We start from the raw sequence: 16,767 nt of genomic DNA on the forward strand, positions 1-16,767 counted from the left end.
CTATACCCCCACGAAAGACTAGTAAATTACGTGTTCTTGGGCGCAGAAATGTCCCTCTCCCTCTCCCTCTCCCTGCACCCATGATCTTGCCTGCACCTTCCCGCGACCTTCAGCCTCCAGTCCCCGCGCCGCGCATCAAGGCTCCTCGGGCACCGGTTTAATTGGCCTTTGTCTTTTGATTGTTCCGCGGCGCTTCCTTCACTACCAACCTGTTTACTCGGGATTCATTTATTGTTTTGTATAGTATTTTTTCTTATTTGTCTTTATTCTATTTTTTTTCTGCTTGTTTTCACGGTACGTTCTTATTATTCAGAATGTTTTACTGTTTATTTTTGTTTCTTTTCTTTTTTGTTTTGTATTGTTTTATTTCTTATTTTTCTTTATTCTATTTTTTTTCGGCTTGTTTTCACGGTACAGTACGTTCTTATTATTCAGAATGTTTTACTGTTTTTGTTTTTTGTTTTCTTTTTTGTTTTATTGTTTTTTTTTCTTATTTGTCTTTATTCTATTTTTTTCTGCTTGTTTTCACGGTACTTTCTTATTATTCAGAATGTTTTACTGTTTTTGTTTTTTGTTTTCTTTTTTGTTTTATTGTTTTTTTTTCTTATTTTTCTTTACTATATTTTTTTTCTGCTTGTTTCAACGGTACTTTCTTATTATTCAGAATGTTTTACTGTTTTTGTTTTTTGTTTTCTTTTTTTGTTTTATTGTTTTATTTTTTATTTTTCTTTATTCTATTTTTTTTTGCTTGTTTTCACGGTACGTTCTTATTATTCAGAATGTTTTACTGTTTATTTTTGTTTCTTTTCTTTTTTGGTTTGTATTGTTTTTTTCTTATTTTTCTTTATTCTATTTTTTTCTGCTTGTTTTCACGGTACGTTCTTATTATTCAGAATGTTTTACTGTTTTTGTTTTGTTTTTTGTTTTCTTTTTTGTTTTGTATTGTTTTAGTTCTTATTTTTCTTTATTCTATTTTTTTCTGCTTGTTTTCACGGTACGTTCTTATTATTCAGAATGTTTTAAGTTTTTGTTTTGTTTTGTTTTGTATATTTTTTTCTTGTTTTTCTTTATTCCATTTTTTCGGCTTGTTTCCACGGTACAATCTTATTATTCAGAATGTTTTACTGTTTTTCTGTTTCGCGGCGCCCTTCACTCCCAACCTGTTTACTCTGGATTATTTTTTTTTTGTATATTTTTTTCATGTTTTTCTTTATTCCATTTTTTCTGCTTGTTTCCACGGTACAATCTTATTATCCAGAATGTTTTACTGTTTTTCAGTTTCGCGGCGCCCTTCACTCCCAACCTGTTTACTCTAGATTAATTTTTTTTCTTTTTTATTCTATTTTTTCTACTTGTTTTCACGGTACATTCTTTGATTACTATTGAGAATGTTTATTTTTTATTTTATTTATTTATTTATTTTTTTTTTTTTTTTTGCCTTGAGCTGCTCGCCTTCTTCACTATAAAAATGCTTGTTATCTGTTTCTATTCGGAATGTTTTAGTGTTTTTTTCTGCCGTGAGCTGCTCGCCTCCTTGACTAAAAGAAAGGTTTGTTTATTTATCTGTTACAAGTCAAGATGCTTTATTGTTTTTGTTTCCTATTCAGTCCGTGAGTTTCGTCCTTGACTTTCATTTCTCTGTTATTTCGGGTTTTGTTTTGTTTTGCCCTTGAGCCGCGACCTTCACTGTTGAGGAAACTATTTATTTATTAGTAGTATATATCATTTATTTATTTATTTTCAATGTGAGGTGTTATCTTTCAATGATCTGATTATGTATTGTTTATGTGGGGACTTGGCGTCGTAGGGTGGGCGATGCGACGCGCCCCCCGAAGTATGCCACAACTGATTGATTGCCTGATATATTTATTTACTTTGAGCAAACAGGATGTGGGCTTCAGGTGACGGGTGATTTCCCTTTCTCCCTCGACTATCTCTTTTCTTCAAGCACACCCAAGGGCACGGAAGGTTGTCTTACGGGCCGTGGTGGTCGCGGGTACTCCGGGTAGCCTCTTCCAGCCTGGCGCGGCGCACGAGCACTGTTTTGTCCTTCACGTGGAGCGGTGTATCCAGCAGGCCGTCCACCTGTGTGTTTCTACCTCTACTTTTAGTCTGATATCTTTCAACGCCGATAAGTACCCCCACCCCCCCCACCCCCACCCCCCTGCTGAGTCGTGCCACCTGCCGGTGTTTCAGTGGCAGGCTCGCGCCCGCCGAGCCTTCGTGGCCACGTGACCGGCATGCCGCGACCCCACGCCCCGCTGCACCACTGATGCGCGGCGGCCTCCGTGGGGTGCCTACTAACAGCGGCGGCGGCCCGGCACCCCGATCCCCTGCCCCGGCTCATGACCCCCCCCACCCCCCCCTCCCGGCACACACTGGCGCCACCACCGTCAGGAAGCAATGCACTTATAGACATACAGAGATATATACGGGTGGGTGAAAACTTGCACGGCGTTAGTCTCCTTCGACGTAACCTTAAGATGTCATGAACACACACACACACACACACACACACACACACACAGAGAGAGAGAGAGAGAGAGAGAGAGAGAGAGAGAGAGAGAGAGAGAGAGAGAGCGCAGGAGGGGGTGGGGTAGGGGGGGGTGAAGGGAGAGCATCAACAGGAAGCTGGAGGCTTGACGTCACGCCGCCCCAAGGCCACACTCCCGCTGGCCTTGTGGTGCCGCCGCCGCCCGGGTGTTCGGGGAAGGCTGCGCGGCTTTCCCCGAGGGAGCCGCCAGATGCCCGGGTGTGATCCCAGCCCGGCCCCGTACTCTCAGGCGCTTTCGGCTCACAACACCTATTTCCAAGGCCACAAAGGAGCTTAGTCGGGTTCTCGTGAGTGTTTTTCACGTTCATGGTGAAGCCTTGTCAAACGACCACTAGGCTCATAAAATACCTGTGGGAATGTTAACACAACCTCTACGAAAGCCTTATTAAATGTGGGTGCTAAGAAGCCTTGTCAAACTACCACTGGGCTCATAAACTACCCATGGGAATATTAACAACACCTCCACGAAAGCCTTAACAAATGTGGGTGTTGAGAAGCCTTGTCAAATTACCATTAGGCTCATAAACTACCCATGGGAATATTAACAACACCTCCACGAAAGCCTTGAGAAATATGGGTGTTAAGAAGCCTTGTCAAATTACCATTAGGCTCATAAACTACCCATGGGAATATTAACAACACCTCCACGAAAGCCTTAACAAATGTAGGTGTTAAGAAGCCTTGTCAAACTACCACTAGGCTCATAAAACTACCCATGGAAACACTAACACAACCTCTACCAAAGCCTTATCAAATGTGGGTGTACAGAAGCCTTGTCATACTACTCACTAGGCTCATAAAACTACCCATGGAAACACTAACACAACCTCTACCAAAGCCTTATCCAATGTGGCGGTACAGAAGCCTTGTCATACTACCACTAAACTCGTGAACCACCCATGGAAATATTCGCACACCCTCTACGAAAGCCTTATCAAATGTAGGTGTTAAGAAGCCTTGTCAAACTACCACTAGGCTCATAAAACTACCCATGGAAACACTAACACAACATCTACCAAAGCCTTATCCAATGTGGGTGTACAGAAGCCTTGTCAAACTATCACTAAACTCGTAAACCACCCATGGAAATATTCGCACACCCTCTACGAAAGCCTTATCAAATGTAGATGTTAAGAGGCCTTGTCAAACTACCATTAGGCTCATAAAACTACCCATGGAAACACTAACACAGCCTCTACCAAAGCCTTATCCAATGTGGGTGTACAGAAGCCTTGTCATACTACCACTAAACTCGTAAACCACCCATGGGAATACAAACACTCCCCCTCCCAAAGCCTTATCAAGCGTGAGTGTGTATGCCCCGGTGCCCAGCTCATCTTGGTGCTTATCCTCCCTTTCGGGCTGGTGGATGAGTGGGTACCTGGGGAGTGACTGACTGGGCTGTTCGGTCACCGGGTACTGGGGAAACTAGGAGAGGGTGAACTACAGTAAGCGGGATTTTTTTTTTACAACAATGGAGACAGCTCAAGGACACACACACATACACACACACACACACAAAAAAAAAAAAAAAAAAAAAAAGCCCCCTACTCGCTGATGTCACACACTGGCCCCACCATAGGCTCGAGGGTAAAGGTGACGGAGATGAGCACCGACGCAACGCACCGCTATACCACAAGTTCCCAACCACCCACGGGAAGGCCCCACCATAGGCTCAAGGGTAAAGGTGTCGGAGATGAGCACCGACGCAACGCACCGCTATACAACACGCTCCCACAAAGGGCCATATTTTTAAACATTTCTGCGCCCAAGAACACGTAATTTACTAGTCTTTCGTGGGAGTTTAGGGCATTTCCAGGGGTACTTTTATGACCCTGGTGGTAGTCTGAGCCTTCTTCCGTACCGTGAACCTAAAAGAACACTCATTAGAACTCGATTAACCTCCTTTTTGGCCTTTTAAAATAGTTGGTGTCAGGGGCGGGAGCATCTGACAATACCGACCTTCCATTTCCAGGGCTTGTTAAATGACCCTGGTGTTAGTTTGACCCATCTTCTGAACCATGAACCGAAAAAAACACTCATTAGAACACGGTGGAGCTTGTTTTTGGCCCTTGGAAATAATTGATGTGAGAGGCAGAAACATTTAAGAATATCTAACCTCCACGTTCCCTTGCACCGGTAGTGATAGGATGTACCACAGGAAGCACTGACGCAGCGTTTGAAAGGTCATCCCGCAAGCTTGTCTGTTGTGCCTCTTGCTTCAGAAATGACTCGGAGAAAACGACGCCACTTAAGCAATTAAATGAGTTAACTTGACACGCAGGGCTGTAGCGGCGATGGAGGGTCGTTGAGTGTGTGTATCTGGCGGGAACAAGAACGCTGCTGGGAAGACGTCAGGAGGGCCATTACTGGGGCCATGTTATAGGAGCAGTGAGTAGCGGGCTTTTTTTTTTTTCATATTTGTTTCCTTTTTTTATGCCCTTGAACTGACTCCTCTGCTGTAAAAATAAATAAAAAATAAATAAATAAATAAAATAAAAAATAAACGTATCGGGCTCCCATGAAGACCATTTTCCAAGCCCACAGAGAAGGTTGATCGGGTTTTCATTGGTGTTTTTCCCGCTCAAAATGTAAAGTCCTATAAAACTCTCTCCAGGATCACAACACACTCCATGAAAAGCCCAACTCCTACGACAGGCTTTTTAAACATGTGTGAAGCCCAAAGGGAAGATTAACCGTTTTTTTTATGGGTGTTTTCCCGCTCAAGATGTAGAAGCCCTATAGAAATCTCTCGAGGATCACAAAACAGTCCATGAAAAGCCCAGCAACTTCTACGAGAGGCTTTTTAAACATGTGTAAAGCCCACAGATAAGATTACCCGGGTTTTAATGCATGGGTGTTTTTCCCGCTCAAAATGTAAAGTCCTATAAAACTCTCTCCAGGGTCACAAAACAGTCCCAGCCCAACAACTTCTACGATAGGCTTTTTAAACATGTGTAAAGCCCACAGATAAGATTACCCGGGTTTTAATGCATGGGTGTTTTTCCCGCTCAAAATGTAAAGTCCTATAAAACTCTCTCCAGGATCACAAAACAGTCCATGAAAAGCCCAGCAACTTCTACGAGAGGCTTTTTAAACATGTGTAAAGCCCACAGATAAGATTAACCGTTTTTTATGTGTGTTTTCCCGTTCAAGATTCGGAACCCGCGTGCAAAACTATCACGCAGCATCACAAAATAACCTTCTTCACTCTCTTCTTGAGCTGCTGCCTCCCACTCACCCTTCTTCACCCTTTTCATCCTCGCTGTCCACACTTCCTGCTTCTCTTTACCTCGCTCCCCACCTTCGCTAGTACCTGCCGCCGCCCCTTGTCCAGCGTGCTAAGTGAGTTACCGCGGCAAACAAACAAGGTTATCGCCCCGAGGAGACGCTGAAGGCGGCGGTGATGACCCAAGGACAGCCCCAGCACGCACGACTCTATTCTTAGCGACACGACGAAGGGAGGTGCTGACGAAACACTCATGCTATTTTTTCACAGCATGGCAGGCAATTCAAGGGCAAAAATCAGAAAAAATCATCATAAAAAGCCCGCTAGATACTGCCCCGAAGAAACGAAATAGGTTCATGGTACAGGAGAAGGGCCAAACTACCACCAGGGTCATGAAACTACCCTTGGAAATGCCCACAACTCCTACGAAAGCCTTGTCAAATGTGTTCTAGGTTCACGGTACAGAAGAAGGGCCAAACCACCACCAAGGTCATAAAACTACCCCTGGAAATGCCCACAACTCCATCGAAAGCCTTGTCAAATATGTTCCTCTAGGTTCATGGTACAAAAGAAGGACCAAACCACCACCAGGGTCATAAAACTACCCCCAGAAATGCCCACAACTCCTACGAAAGCCTTGTCAAATGTGTTCTTCTAGGTTCATGGTACAGAAGAAGGGCCAAACCACCACCAGGGTCATAAAACTAGCCCTGGAAATGCCCACAACTCCTACGAAAGCCTTGTCAAATATGTTCTTCTAGGTTCACGGTACAGAAGAAGAGCCAAACTACCTCCAGGGTCATAAAACTACCCCTGGAAATGCCCACAACTCCTACGAAAGCCTTGTCAAATATGTTCCTCTAGGTTCATGGTACAGAAGAAGGACCAAACCACCACCAGGGTCATAAAACTAGCCCTGGAAATGCCCACAACTCCTACGAAAGCCTTGTCAAATATGTTCTTCTAGGTTCACGGTACAGAAGAAGGGCCAAACCACCACCAGGGTCATAAAACTAGCCCCGGAAATGCCCACAACTCCTACGAAAGCCTTGTCAAATATGCATGCACTGCTTGGGCGACGAAATGTTTCAGAATATATCCCTGGGTAGCTTGGTCATCCCTGCAGCACACACCAGACGCGAGAGGGCAGAGGAGTGCGCCATACGGAATCGGTTAAGGCATCAGGTAAACACTGCTCGATGTTTGGGGGAGAAAAAGTAGAAAACACATACAATATTCATCCCGCGTGGCCGAGCAAGGTCCCTTCCTCGCCGTCTGCTGCCCAGGAAACGAAAACCAGTATTCTACGTCTGTCTCGGCGCCTCAGTGCGTATGTTTGAAAAGCCTCTCGTAGGTAGAAGTTGCTGGGCTTTTCATGGACTGTTTTGTGAAAGGAAAGTTTCGTTTAGTCGAAGCAACATCTGTGGTCATATGCCGGAGAGAGGCAGAAGGGGAAGGAATTATAGGAGAAGGGAACAGACCCCAGGAGACGGGACACAACCCCCGATTAATCCCTGGTACCCTATCACTGCTGGGTGGACAGGGGCGTAGGGTAAAGGAAAAGCCGCCCAAATTTCTCCACTCCGCCCGGGAATCGAACCCGGGCTCTCTTGGTTGTGAGCCGAGTGTGCTAACCACTGTACCACGAAGTCCCCCTCGTAGGTAGAAATTGATGGTCTTTTCATGGACTGTGTTGCGACCTCAGTGATAGTTTTACCCGGATAATCTTCTAAGTGGTCTTTACCCATATTTAAAAAGCCTCTCGTAGGTAGAAATTGATGGGCTTTTCATGGACTGTTTTGTGACCCCAGTGAGAGTTTTACATGACTTCTGCATCATGAGCAAGAAAACCACCTATGAGTACCCGGTTAATCTTCCCTGTGGGCTTTATACATGTCTAAAAAGCCTCTCGTAGAAGTTCCTGGGCTTTCCACGGACTGTTTTGTGATCCCGTGATAATTTAACACGACTTCTGCGCCATGAACGGGAAAATCATCCATGAAAACCCGGTTAATCTTCTCTGTGGTCTTTACCCATGTTTAAAAAGCCTCTCGTAGAAGTTCCTGGGTATTCCACGGACTGTTTTGTGACCCCAGTGGTAGTTTTACATGCCTTCTGAGCCTTGAACGGGAAAACCACCCATTAGTACCCGGTTAATAAATGCAATGTTCTGAGTATGGTGATCTAGTGACGCTGCCGTGTACTCGTGTGTCTGTGGCGGCTCAGTGTTGCAGCTGGTACACAAGGACCCGCGGCAGGACAGGGGACGTATGCTCAGACAGATCCGCGCCTTAGAACACATATTTGAGAAGGCTTTCATAGGGGTTTGGGGCATTTCCAGAGTTACTTTTATGACCCTGTTGGTAGTTTGACCCTTCTTCTGTATTCTGAACCTAAAAAAAAAGTCATGAGAACCAGATTCATTTCCTTTTCGACCTTTGGAAATAGATGTTGTGAGAAGTGGAAACGTTTGAGATTACCGACCCAGGCGTCTGGCGTGAGCTGCGGGGTGCACGGACCATTAAGAGTAACTCGCGTGACCTTTCCATGGCACGAGAGCGAAGAGGAACAGCAAGGGAGGCAGACGATCGGGACATCATCTTGTGTTTGTGCTATGCCCCTTGCTGTTGTGTGACCCGATTTTTTTTTTTTACAACAAAGGAGGCAGCTAAAGGGTATATAAATAAGTAAACAATAATATAAAAAAAACGCTACTCGCTGCTCACAAAAAGAATCCTAAGAGGGAAAGGAAGCAGCTCAAGGGCATAAACAAACGTGTGGAATAAAATAACCCCGCTAAACGCTGCTCCTAAAAAAAGTTAAAATTTAAGAGTGGCCAAGAGGTCAATTTCGGGTGGTGGTGGTCTTGATACTGTGGGAGGCGTCTGCTGTGTGCTGCAGTGGGGGGGGGGGGGAGGTAGTGAACTTGTTTTCCTAAAGGCCGGGGAGCAGGCCAAGCAAGGAGGCGCAGCAGGGAGGTAGCAGACGACCAGCAGCACATGTAATGATCCGCCTGGCCAAGACACAGCCCGCCCGCAGCACACACACACGGCCCGGGACCACCTTCCTTGGGCTGGTCACCTGTGCTCCGTGTGGCAGAGACCGAGGAGGCACAGCAATGGTCACGCCGGTCAGAAACACGGCAGTCTCGCCTCAGCCTGCAGCCACAGCGTGCAGCAAACAGGAGGCAAGATTCACGTGCTGCGGTCTGAGGGTCGTATTTTAAATCGTTTCGTCGCCCAAGTTCACATATTTGACATGGCTTTCGTAGGAGCTGTAGGCCTTTCCAGGGGTAGTTTTATGACCCTGGTGGTAGTTTGACCCTTCTTCTGCACCATGAACCTAAGGAAACAGATTTGATAAGTCTTTCGTAGGAGCTGTAGGCCTTTCCAGGGGTAGTTTTATGACCCTGGTGGTAGTGAGACCCTTCTTCTGTGCCATGAACCTAAAAAAACATTTGATGTCTTTCGTAGGAGCTGTGGGCATTTCCAGGGGTAGTTTTATGACCCTGGTGGTAGTTTGACCCTTCTTCTGTACCATGAACTTAAGGAAACAGATTTGATAAGTCTTTCGTAGGAGTTGTGGGCATTTCCAGGGGTAGTTTTATGACCCTGGTGGTAGTTTGACCCTTCTTCTGCACCATGAACCTAAGGAAACAGATTTGATAAGTCTTTCGTAGGAGTTGTGGGCATTTCCAGGGGTAGTTTTATGACCCTGGTGGTAGTTTGACCCTTCTTCTGCACCATGAACCAAAGAAAACAGATTTGATAAGTCTTTCGTAGGAGTTGTGGGCATTTCCAGGGGTAGTTTTATGACCCTGGTGGTAGTTTGACCCTTCTTCTGTACCATGAACCTAAGGAAACAGATTTGATAAGTCTTTCGTAGGAGTTGTAGGCCTTTCCAGGGGTAGTTTTATGACCCTGGTGGTAGTTTGACCCTTCTTCTGTACCATGAACTTAAGGAAACAGATTTGATAAGTCTTTCGTAGGAGTTGTGGGCATTTCCAGGGGTAGTTTCATGACCCTGGTGGTAGTTTGACCCTTCTTCTGTGCCATGAACCTAAGGAAACAGATTTGATAAGTCTTTCGTAGGAGTTGTGGGCATTTCCAGGGGTAGTTTTATGACCCTGGTGGTAATTTGACCCTTCTTCTGCACCATGAACCAAAGAAAACAGATTTGATAAGTCTTTCGTAGGAGTTGTGGGCATTTCCAGGGGTAGTTTCATGACCCTGGTGGTAGTTTGACCCTTCTTCTGTACCATGAACTTAAGGAAACAGATTTGATAAGTCTTTCGTAGGAGTTGTGGGCATTTCCAGGGGTAGTTTTATGACCCTGGTGGTAGTTTGACCCTTCTTCTGCACCATGAACCTAAGAAAACAGATTTGATAAGTCTTTCGTAGGAGCTGTGGGCATTTCCAGGGGTAGTTTTATGACCCTGGTGGTAGTTTGACCCTTCTTCTGTGCCATGAACCTAAGAAAACAGATTTGATAAGTCTTTCGTAGGAGTTGTGGGCATTTCCAGGGGTAGTTTTATGACCCTGGTGGTAGTGTGACCCTTCTTCTGCACCATAAACCTAAGAAAACAGATTTGATAAGTCTTTCGTAGGAGTTGTGGGCATTTCCAGGGGTAGTTTTATGACCCTGGTGGTAGTGAGACCCTTCTTCTGTGCCATGAACCTAAGAAAACAGATTTGATAAGTCTTTCGTAAGAGTTGTGGGCATTTCCAGGGGTAGTTTCATGACCCTGGTGGTAGTTTGACCCTTCTTCTGCACCATGAACCTAAGAAAACAGATTTGATAAGTCTTTCGTAGGAGTTGTGGGCATTTCCAGGGGTAGTTTCATGACCCTGGTGGTAGTGTGACCCTTCTTCTGTGCCATGAACCTAAGAAAACAGATTTGATAAGTCTTTCGTAGGAGTTGTGGGCTTTTCCGGGGATAGTTTTATGACCCTGGTGGTAGTTTGACCCTTCTTCTGCACCATGAACCTAAGAAAACAGATTTGATAAGTCTTTCGTAGGAGTTGTGGGCATTTCCAGGGGTAGTTTTATGACCCTGGTGGTAGTGTGACCCTTCTTCTGTGCCATGAACCTTAAAAAACACTCATGAAAACCCGATTGATCCCCTCTTTGACCTTTAGAAATAGTTGATGTGAGAAGCGATGGTGTCTTAAAATACAGCCCTGATTCACGGGTCAACTAATATCCTTGTTCTCAGACGATTTCGGCTCCCACAACAACCATTTCCAAAAGCCACAAAGGAGATTAGTCGGGTTCTCATAGTGTTTTCCGTTGATGGTGCATAAGCCTTGTCACACTATCACCAGGCTCATAAAACTACCCGTGGAAATACTGACACAATCTCTACGAAAGCCTTAGCATATGTGAGTGTTTGCATAAGCCTTGTCACACTATCACTAGGCTCATAAAACTACCCGTGGAAATACTGATACAATCTCTACGAAAGCCTTAGCATATGTGAGTGTGAGCATAAGCCTTGTCAAACTATCACTAGGCTCATAAAACTACCCGTGGAAATACTGACACAACCTCTACGAAAGCCTTAGCATATGTGTGTGTGTGTGTAGGCCCCGAAATGTTTGAAAATATGTGCTGAGGTGTTTTCGTTGAGACATAAAACAACATAAGGACAAGGCGCAGCGAGAACACCCGACCACCAGGAAACAACAGCACAGCACCTCAGGACCCCTCGCAAGACATGGCAACAGTGACACCCCCACAGCCATCTTGACCCAGCACCACAGCATCTCAGCACCTCAGTACCCCTCGCAAGACATGGCAACAGTGACACCCCCACAGCCATCTTGACCCAGCACCACAGCAACACAGCAGCACAGCACCTCAAGACCCCTCGCATGACATGGCAACAGTAATACCCTCACGAACACCTTGGCCCAGCGACACAGCAGCACAGCACCTCAGGACCCCTCGCATGACATAGCAACACGAGCGTCCCCACGAACACCTCGGCCCGGCAACACAGCAGCACAGCAACACAGCGGGGCGGCGGGGGTGGTGGCGCCCCTCGGCCAGCCCTCAACAGGTCATCTGCTGCGGGCCGGTGCGTGACGCAACGCTCAATAACGCGCGCCGCTGCTGCTGCCGCTGCCTGCATTGATTGATTCAGCGGGGCGTAGCGGCGCTCCTGCTGCTGCTGCTGTTTCCCTAAAGATGGTGTGTGAGGGGAGGGGGAGGAGGGGGTAAGTGTGTGGGTGAGGGAGGGGGGAGGGGGGAAGGGGTTCTGTGTGGGAGGGGAAGGGGGTCTGAATGTGTGTGGGGGCGGGGAGGAATGGAAGGGAAGAGTGTGTGTGTGTGTGTGTGTGTGTGTGTGTGTTTGCCTAGCTGTTCTGTTTGACAAGGTGAGTGCATGTGTGTGTTTTTTTTTTCAGCGTCCGCATATTAACTTGTCCGCTAGTCTGTCAGTGTGTGTGTGTGTGTGTGTGTGTGTGTGTGTGTTGCGTAACCTACATCAGCATTCAGAGGACGTACACGCGCTCATCATGTAGACTCGGTACCTCGGCAACTTAGACACATCGCGGCGCAGAACGAAGAAAAAATAAATAAAAGAAAAGCTCATAAATGTACAGCGTCCTGGAGTCACTGAGGCAAACAACATGTACTGAATGACATCACTGGGCACCCTAATCTCTCTCTCTCTCTCTCTCTCTCTCTCTCTCTCTCTCTCTCTCTCTCTCTCTCTCTCTCTCTCTCTCTCTCTCTCTCTCTCTCTCTCTTTATTTTTCTCTTTTTTAACCTCTTTCTCTTTATCTATTTCTCATTCTTCATTTGTTCCCCATTCTGTATATTTTTTTCTCTCTCTCTCTCTCTCTCTCTCTCTCTCTCTCTCTCTCTCTCTCTCTCTCTCTCTCTCTCTCTCTCTCTCTCTCTCTCTCTCTCTCTCTCTCTCTCTCTTGTTCACACACACACACACACACACACACACACACACACACACACACACACACACACACCACTTAACATTCACACAGCTCTGTACGTATATACATTCCTCCTTAATTTATTCTATCTGGCGTTCTTTCATCCACCCATTTACCATAAACACCTAACGTATGCAACAACAAGAGAGCATCAGAACCCAGGAACATGGGGTCGTATTATAAAACATTGAGCAGTCCAAGAACACATATTTGACAAGGCTTTCGTAGGAGTTTTTGGCATTTTCATGAGTAGTTTTATGACCCTGGTGGTAGTTTGACCCTTCTTCTGTAACATGAACCTAGAAGAACATATTTGACAAGGCTTTCGTAGGAGTTTTTGGCATTTTCATGAGTAGTTTTATGACCCTGGTGGTAGTTTGACCCTTCTTCTGTAACATGAACCTAGAAGAACATATTTGACAAGGCTTTCGTAGGAGTTATGGGCATTTCCAGGAGTAGTTTTATGACCCTGGTGGTAGTTTGACCATTCTTCTGTACCGTGAACCTAAAAGAACTTATTTGACAAGGCTTTCGTAGGAGTTTTTGGCATTTCCAGGAGTAGTTTTATGACCCTGGTGGTAGTTTGACCCTTCTTCTGTACCGTGAACCTAAAAGAACTTATTTGACAAGGCTTTCGTAGGAGTTTTTGGCATTTTCAGGAGTAGTTTTATGACCCTGGTGGTAGTTTGACCCTTCTTCTGTACCGTGAACCTAAAAGAACTTATTTGACAAGGCTTTCGTAGGAGTTATGGGCATTTCCAGTAGTAGTTTTTTGACCCTGGTGGTAGTTTGACCCTTCTTCTGTACCGTGAACCTAAAAGAGCTTATTTGACAAGGCTTTCGTAGGAGTTATGGGCATTTCCAGGAGTAGTTTTTTGACCCTGGTGGTAGTTTGACCCTTCTTCTGTACCGTGAACCTAAAAGAACTTATTTGACAAGGCTTTCGTTGGATTTGTGGGCATTTCCAGTAGTTTTATGACCCTGGTGGTAGTTTGACCCTTCTTCTGTACCGTGAACCTAAAAGAACTTATTTGACAAGGCTTTCGTAGGAGTTTTTGGCATTTCCAGTAGTAGTTTTATGACCCTGGTGGTAGTTTGACCCTTCTTCTGTACCATGAACCTAGAAGAACATAATTTGGCAAGGCTGTCGTAGGAGTTTGGGTCATTTCCAGTAGTAGTTTTATGACCCTGATGATAGTTTGACCATTCTTCTGTACCGTGAACCTCAAGAAACACTCATTAGAACCCGACTGACCCCCTCTTTGACCTTCAGAAATAGCCGATATGAGAAGCGAAAGTTTCTTATAATAGCGACAATAGGCTGAGAAATCTTTCTGAATCTACGTCCTAAACTTACGCTATGACACTCTCGGCCAAATTCCAAACTCAGCCTCAATTATTACCAACTCAAAAAACAGTGGTAGTCTTTTAAATCTGGAACGATGTGAGAAGCCTGAGGAGTCTTTCTGTATCTGCGTCATAACCTTATACTCAGACTCTCTCGGCATCTATGTTTTAACCTTATACTATGAGTCTCGGCCATATTCCAAACTCAGCCTCGATTATTACCAACTCAAAAAAAAACCAATGGTAGTCTTTTAAATCTGGCACGATGTAAGAAGCCTGAGGAGTCTTAACCTTATACTCTGTCTCTCTCGGCCAAATTCCAAACTCAGCCTCAATTATTACCAACTCAAAAAACAGTGGTAGTCTTTTAAATCTGGCACGAGGTGATAAGCCTGATGAGTCTTTCTGTATCTGCGTCTTAACCTTATACTAGGAATCTCTTGGCATCTATGTTTTAACCTTATAGTATGACTCTCGGCCAAATTCCAGACTCTTTCTCAATTATTACCAACTCAAAAAAAACAATGGTAGTCTTTTAAATCTGGCACGATGTAAGAAGCCTGAGGAGTCTTAACCTTATACTCTGACTCTCTCGGCCAAATTTCAAACTCAGCCTCAATTATTACCAACTCAAAAAACAGTGGTAGTCTTTTAAATCTGGCACGAGGTGATAAGCCTGCGGAGTCTTTCTGTATCTGCGTCATAACCTTATACTAGGAATCTCTTGGCATCTATGTTTTAACCTTATACTATGAGTCTCGGCCATATTCCAAACTCAGGGTCAATTATTACCAACTCAAAAAAAAACCAATGGTAGTCTTTTAAATCTGGCACGATGTAAGAAGCCTGAGGAGTCTTAACCTTATACTCTGTCTCTCTCGGCCAAATTCCAAACTCAGCCTCAATTATTACCAACTCAAAAAACAGTGGTAGTCTTTTAAATCTGGCACGAGGTGATAAGCCTGCGGAGTCTTTCTGTATCTGCGTCATAACCTTATGCTCTGATTCTCTCGGTATCTATGTTTTAACCTTATACTATGAGTCTCGGCCATATTCCAAACTCAGCCTCAATTATTACCAACTCAAAAGACAATGGTAGTCTTTTAAATCTGGCACGAGGTGATAAGCCTGAGGAGTCTTTCTGTATCTGCGTCATAACCTTATACTCTGACTCTCTCGGCCAAATTCCAAACTCGGCCTCAATTATTACCAACTAAAAAAAACAAAAAACAAAAACACATTGGTAGTCTTTTCAATCTGGCAGTAATATAATAAATATCTTTTGTTATTTTAATATAATTTTTTCTTCGTATAGTTTGTTTTACTTTTGTCCTTCTTATCGTATAAAATATCGGATGAATGACACTTTTAAAACCTTCATCTTATCTTCTTTTCTTCTTTGACTTAGCGAATTTGTGGTATAACTTTATATGATCTAGTTTTAGCTTCCCCTTATTGTAGAGCAGCGAATAGCGGGCTTTTTTTCATTATTATTTCCTTTTTTTTTTGCCTTTGAGCTGCTTCCTCTACTGTAAAAAAAAACAAAAAAAAAAAAAAAAGATGGGACATTATTAAAAGCTTCCCCTTCTAAAAGCTTCGAAGTAGGAATGTCTGTTGCCGATGTCCTAAGATCCACCGCCTCTCCCTCAACCCCCCTCCCCCTCCGCCCCCTCTTTCACCCCCAGTCTTATATGTTGTTTTCTCTGACTTAACGAATTTGTGGTAATGCTTTAAATGACCCAGTTTCAGCTTGCCCTTATTGTAGAAAAAGAAGGATGAAGTACATTTTTAAAATCTTCCCCTTCTAAAAGCTTCGAACTAGAAATGTCTGTCACGGATGCCCTATGATACCCCCCTCCTCTCTCCCCCCTCCCCCCCCCTCCCCCCCCCTCGCCACAGACATCAAGCCGCCTATTGTGCACAGACATCAGACACCGCCGATACCCCTTCTCTGTGCCTTTCTATGAGTTATAATATGTCTGTCTGTCTGTCTGTATGTATGTCTGTATTTTATCTATCTATCTTCCTGTCTGTCTATAAATCTGTTTGTCTATTATATCTATGTTTTCATGCCTATCTGTCTATGGCGTTCTGTGTCTGTCTGTCTGTCTGTATTACATCTATCTATCTTCCTGTCTGTCTATCTATCTGTTTGTCTATTATAGCTATGTTTTCATGCCTATCTGTCTATGGCGTTCTGTGTCTGTCTGTCTGTCTGTATTATATCTATCTATCTTCCTGTCTGTCTATCTATCTGTTTGTCTATTATATCTATGTTTTCATGCCTATCTGTCTATGGCGTTCTGTGACTGTCTGTCTATCTCTCTCATTTTCTGTAAGTCTATCTAACTATCTATCTACCCATCTGTTTTCCTGTTTAATTATGTCTATTGCATATATATCTATCTATCAATCTATCTGCTTGTCTGTCCCTTTCCCTATCTACCTATCTACCCATCTATCTGTCTGTCTGCTATCTCTCTCCATTTTATGTAAGTCTATCTATCTGTCTATTTCCCTATCTGTTTTCCTGTTTAATTATGTCTATTTATTTTATATCTATCTATCAATCTATCTGCCTGTTTGTCCCTTTCCCTATCTACCTATCTACCCATCTATCTGTCTGTCTGCTATCTCTCTCCATTTTATGTAAGTCTATCTATCTGTCTATTTCCCTATCT

At 44.3% G+C, this 16,767-nt stretch overlaps 1 protein-coding gene and 2 long non-coding RNA genes across 11 annotated transcripts in view; all 3 read right to left on the minus strand.

The window, feature by feature from the left end:
- Positions 1–16,767, minus strand: part of LOC127002753 (uncharacterized) — a 191,294-nt gene that overhangs the window by 109,844 nt on the left and 64,683 nt on the right. The window lies entirely within an intron of this gene.
- LOC127002758 (uncharacterized) lies at positions 8,501–12,516 on the minus strand. 2 transcript variants are annotated; one of them, XR_007756508.1, is made up of 4 exons: positions 11,719–12,516; positions 10,049–11,641; positions 9,740–9,842; positions 8,501–9,636 (listed from the first exon to the last, which is right to left on the minus strand). It is a non-coding gene; the product is annotated as an uncharacterized LOC127002758 (long non-coding RNA). The 2 variants fall into 2 exon arrangements; XR_007756507.1 differs by having other exon boundaries at positions 10,049–12,516.
- LOC127002760 (uncharacterized) lies at positions 13,125–15,255 on the minus strand. Of its 2 annotated transcripts, none has more exons than XR_007756511.1 (3): positions 14,794–14,917; positions 13,757–14,509; positions 13,125–13,450 (listed from the first exon to the last, which is right to left on the minus strand). It is a non-coding gene; the product is annotated as an uncharacterized LOC127002760 (long non-coding RNA). The 2 variants fall into 2 exon arrangements; XR_007756510.1 differs by lacking the exon at positions 14,794–14,917 and adding an exon at positions 15,116–15,255 and having other exon boundaries at positions 13,126–13,450; positions 13,757–14,545.

The sequence above is a fragment of the Eriocheir sinensis genome, chromosome 24, assembly GCF_024679095.1.
Source record: "Eriocheir sinensis breed Jianghai 21 chromosome 24, ASM2467909v1, whole genome shotgun sequence".
NCBI classification, from domain to species: Eukaryota; Metazoa; Arthropoda; class Malacostraca; order Decapoda; family Varunidae; genus Eriocheir; species Eriocheir sinensis.